Consider the following 6,000-nt stretch of genomic DNA (forward strand, 5'->3'; position numbering starts at 1 on the left):
TTTTTTTCATCTCAATCTTAACAAGTAAGTAACCATCTTACTTGAAGGTGGAGGGTGAAAGGAGGGTGAGGGTTGAAAACTACCTATTAGGTATGGCTGCACTCAATACCTAGGTGACAAAATTATCTGTATATCAAACCCCAGTGACATGCAATTTATCCATATAACAAACCTGCACATGTACCCCTCCACCAAAATAATAGTTGAAAAATTAAAGGGAAAAAAATCAATCTGGATAGAAACAAAAAGTATAAATATAAATATTCAAGAAAAATAAGCTATAGCAAAAAATAAATTTTAAAAAATCAAAATATGAAAAAATATGAAAAAACTTAATAAAAATGACTTAATTTTATTATAAGAAACAAACTCATGATTAATTCCAACAGAAAAAAATACTTGACATGAATCATATCTGTGAGTTTTTAATTTCAAAAAATAACAACAAAATATACATTACTTCCTGCATATAATTTATAATTACTCAGGGTAATGCATTTTATAAAATAGAGCTATAAAAATGTTTCAGAAATTCTACTAACCAAGAGAACTAGCTTTCATAAAATATGGTATCTCAGAGACCATTGTTAAGACATTAAGAAATATTAAACGTAGAGTTTTAAAGTTTTAAACCTTTGCCTTGGTGAGAAAATTTGTAACGTTAACATTTGTTTCAATTCTTCTGCAATTTAATTAATATTTATCCTAAAGTAAAGACATCTATACTGGCAGGTATCTAAGGAAGTACAAATGGTCTAGTTCTATGTAAATCTAGGTTTAAGTCCCAGAACTTTTTGATACAAGCTTGATCTCATATTCCCAAATTATCAAATGCAAATAATCACATCTACCTCTATTTCTCAAAGGATTTATGAGGAAATCAGAAGTATATAATATGTATGAAAATACTTAGAATTATTTGAAAGGGTGACTTTACAAATTTGAATTAACCATGTGGTTTATTATTATTGGCATAATTAGAAAGAATAAGAGAAATAGCACACATTTATTTAGTTTTATCATTAGGTAATGCACTGCCTATTATAATAAATATATCATTCATGAGAATGTAAGGAAGTTATATGGAAGATCACTCACATGAGAAGGCTCAGTGTTAAATCTGTCTGTGGCTTTATTTCTATACTACAGTAGAGTAGGCTGAGAAGAGAGTCAATTCTGGAGACAGACAGACCACCTGAATTGATTTCTAGTTCTACATTATTTAGTTGTGTGATCATGGTCAAATTTCTTAACTTCTCACTGTCTTAGTTCCTCATTTGCAAAACGGTAATAAACAAAAGTACCACTTTGATAGGGTTTTCACAAGAAAGACATGAATTTGTGGCAGTCACTGTTGGCTGTCTAATTCAAAACCCATTCTCAACCTTCTTTTCCTTTCTCCTATTCTGCTATAAAGGCAGAAAAAAATGTAATACATGATTTCCCTACCTCCCTTGCAACTAGGAGTGCTAAGTAATAGTGCCAGCAGAGGAGACCTAAGCAGAAATCTGTTGGAGCTTCTAGGAAAGCTTTGGTTTTCCTGATAAAAAGAGACAGATGTATCCAGGTCCATCCTTTCCTTCCTTTTTCTTGTCTTTAACACAAACATGCTTCTTGGACCTGGAAGTGACATCTTGCAACCAAGAGGATGAGGCCAAGAGAGCAATGTAGATGCTATGAGAAACCACTGTGCCACTGAACCAATGCCAGTTTCCACACTCCTTTTAACATGAAAAGCAATGAACCATAGGTTTTTAAGTGACCAATACTAAATACTGTCACTTGTAGCTAGAAGTATTCCTTAACTGATAGAGTTAATGTATGTAAAATGCTTGGAAATTGTTCTTAGTCACTGTAAATGCTCAATAAATTTTAGTTATTAGTATTATTTTCCAGTTAATGACATTTTGATATTACAATTGATATTACATTTGATATTACAATTGAATTTGAATAAGCGATATATATTTGTCTAATTTATGTATTCTTTCTTATAATTTCAACATACAGCTATGTTATTTAAAATTCATTGTATTTTATACACATGATAAATGATTCTCTCTTGTACTGAATAAGCTGTCTAAAAGTCCATTTTTTGCTATCTACTTTAATTCAAGAGCCCATTAAATCTGTTGAGTTCTTTTTGGTTTTCATTAATATATTAGAATTTTCAACTGTTCTATAGTGAAGCAAGTTTTGAAAATGATGTTCTAAAATTTCATTAGTTACCTTTTAATCCATTTTTAAAAACTTATAATTTTGCAATGTTTTTAACACTAACATGTTCATGCATTTATGTGTTATTGCTCTTTCCCAGCAGTCTATTGGGACTACAGTTTACAAAATATAATTTTGTGTTGAAGTAAAGGTTAGCATAGTCTTAAGACACTCTTCTACCACACCTATATGCAATGTAGTAGGGTATACATTAAAAATCTAGGAAGAAAAAAAAATGAGATAAAAGTAAACAAGTTCCCTCGTTATTCAAACAATAAATAGACATAAAATCAAAGAAAATTATTCCAGGAAACAGATCATTCAAATTGTGAATCTATATATCACTCTACACTTACATTCATTTTAGAGTTTAATTAGCACTGTTTACATTATAAAGTCCAAACTGATACTCTTAATTTCAATATTTGACCTCCTCCCCCACACAAATACATCCCTACTTTTCCACCGCTTTCCCCCGACGAAGTAAATGCAACAATTCACCCAACTGTTCAGGCTTAAAATTCGGATGTCATCCCTGACCAGCCTTTCCCTATCATCCCACTTCCAATGTATCAGTGAATCTTAATTGCTATCTCTACAAAATGTATAAATCCTGAATCTGACATCTAGCCACCTCCATAGATAAGCACTAGAGACTCAGTTTCCTACATCATCCTTTCACAACCATTTTCATCCATGGACTCCATACTAGAATATTTGAAGAAACAAAACAAGGCGAACATTTTCATTTACCACTACTTCCTTGTAGTATATTAGTTAATGCTTCTTAGCCAAAATCCATCTTCATCATGTTCTGATAAATTTTTTCCTCTTTGTTTAAGAATTTGTTTTGTTCTCTGACCTAACCATATTCCTTAAAGAAGAAAATAAATCCAGAAAAGAAGCCAGTCCTGTTTTCACAGCTTCCATGTTCCTACTAGATTTAGACTTGTGGTCTGATATCTTTCTTCCACAACCTTTTCCAACCTTGGCTATATATTAAAATCACCAGAGGAACATTGAGAAATATCAACTCCTGGACTCTACCCTCAAAGATGTTGACATACTGTACATGGTTTCAACTGGGGTTGACTAGAATTATCTCCAGGGAATTCTAAGCAGCAGATAAGGTTGAGAACCTAGACTGTTATATTAGACTCTTAACTGGTGTTCCTGATTCTACACTTGCTCCCATAAATACAGTCTCTTCTCCTTGTAGCTAGAGTTACCTTTTAAAATGGTAAATCAGAGCCTTGAAACTTTCTATCACAATAACAATAAAACCTCAAAGAGGCCTTCTCTGAAATTCCTATTTTAATTCTGATTTGCTTCCATTATTCTCTATCTCATTTACCTGGTTAATTTTTCTTTGTAGAATTTATCATTACCTAGTATTTAATTATGTATTTATTAATTTATCTTGCTAGACTATAAACATTTGGAGGTCAAGGATCTTGCCTTGTCTTCCTCACAACTTTATTCCTGATGCCTAAACAATATAGTAGCAGCATAGTAACTATTTGTGGAATCAATTAATGCTATATTTTAAAAAGCAGTTGCTAATCTTTCCCCTTGACTATCTTGTGCACATAATTTCTAATAATTGGAAAAAAATTGATTTACCATTTTTATGCCTCTAAAATTATCTCCAAAAGAGACAATTAATCCCACTAGATCTCAGTCAAAATTCAGAATTCAGGATCCCAACAGAACTTTTTCAAACTATTGAAAATAAGAATTGTAAAAATATGATAACATTAACTTTAAAACAAATTCCCCGCAAAATCCACCATCATCATTTGTAATATTAAAACAAACTACTAGCTAATCATTGCATATTGTCTGAGTGAAAGCTTGAAAGTTTAAAAAACAAACTCAGGAACTAGGAAGAAGAGCCTAAATCTGAGTAATATTTATTACTGTGATACAGCTGGTTTCTCACCCTCTTTGTTTTACCAGTTTCCTGTCATCAGTGAACCAAGCAGAACACTGAAGTCATTAACCCAGTGTGTAGGTGGCATTCTGACCCACTCCAGGAAATCGTCTTGGGGGAATTCCCAAATCTCTTCAGACAAAACCAAATTACTGATTTCTTATCTGGCCAGGAATAAAGCTTGTGATTTACCTGTAAATGAATCATAGCTCATTCTGAGTCTGATTTACTAGTCCGAAGATGAAATCTCCTTTGGAAAGGAATGTTTCCCTCTACAGAGAGTAAAACAAATGGTGGAAACAAGTATTCCCCTAGGGAGAGAGTGCTTCTGTGAGCATTATACTTTCCAAGTAACATCTGAGTACCACTATGAGGCCCAACAGTCTGGTGTTAGTTTAGAAAGTTCCACATCTACGACCTTGGGCAGTTGATATGACCTTCCTTTTCCTCAGTTTCCTCATCTATAAAATGGAGATAATGATAGTATTTACCTTAAAAAGCTATAGTGAGAATTATATGAATTAGTGACTACAAAGTGTTTAGAAAAGTGTCAAGGCACATGGAAGCGCTATTTAAGTATTGGTAATCACTAGCCTGGTGCAGTGACTCACGCCTATAATCCCACCACTTCTGGAGGCTGAGGCAGGAGGATCATTTCAGACCAGAAGTTTGAGATCAGCCTGGGCAATGCAATGAGACTCCATCTCAACAAAATTTAAAATTAGCCTGCATAGTGGCATACATCCAGCTACTCAGGAGGCTGAAGTGGGAGGATTGCTTGAGCCCAGGAGGTTGAGGCTGCAGTGAACAGTGTTCATGCCACTGCACTCCAGCCTGGGCAGCAGAGTGAGACCCTGTCAAAAAACAAACAAACAAAAATCGCTAAAAGCATGGACTGCAGAGCCAACTGTTTCCTGTCCTCCTGGGTAGATAATATTGGGCAGATAACATTACCTTTCTGTGCCTCTAATTCCTTCCGTAAACTTGAGATAGCATATACCTCAATAGGACTGTGTGAGTATTAAGCGACTTAATATAAGAAAAGTCCATAAAATGAATTTATTATCATTATTATTGCTGTGATTGTTATTATCTTAGACTATGATTCAGTGAAAGATTTTTGAGGCATTGATCTCTTCCATGTCTCCTGCTTCTTTAGTTACTATTTCTTAGGCCCTTGAAGTCATCCCTTTCCTTTAGTGGCTTCCTAAAGAAATAATCAATCCCCAAAACAAGAAAAGTTCATTATTACCTACCTTCTGAAGTTTACTTCTACCATTTCAGCCATCTCAGCCGCAGCCTAGTTCTGAGCCCTTGCTGGAGAGCACACCCACAACCATCTAATCTTTGACAATCCTGACAAAACCAAGCAATGGGGAAAGGATTCCCTAGTTAATAAATGGTGCTGGGAAAACTGGCTAGCCAAATGTAGAAAGTTGAAACTGGATCCCTTCCTTACACATTATACAAAAATTAATTCAAGATGGATTAAAGACTTAAATGTTAGACCTAAAATCATAAAAACCCTAGAAGAAAACTCAGGCAATACCATTCAGGAAATAGGCATGGGCAAGGACTTCATGTCTAAAACATCAAAAGCAAAGGCAACAAAAGCCAAAATTGACAACTGGAATCTCATTAAACTAAAGAGCTTCTGCACAGCAAAAGAAACTACCATCAGAGTGAACAGGCAACCTACAGAAAGGGAGAAAATTTTTGCAATCTACCCATCTGACAAAGGGCTAAAATCCAGACTCTACAAAGAACGTAAACAAATTTACAAGAAAAAATCAAACAACCCCATCAAAAAGTGGGCAAATGATATGAACAGATACTTCTCAAAAGACATT

Source organism: Mandrillus leucophaeus, unplaced genomic scaffold, assembly GCF_000951045.1.
Source record: "Mandrillus leucophaeus isolate KB7577 unplaced genomic scaffold, Mleu.le_1.0 Scaffold2281, whole genome shotgun sequence".
Lineage (NCBI taxonomy): Eukaryota > Metazoa > Chordata > Mammalia > Primates > Cercopithecidae > Mandrillus > Mandrillus leucophaeus.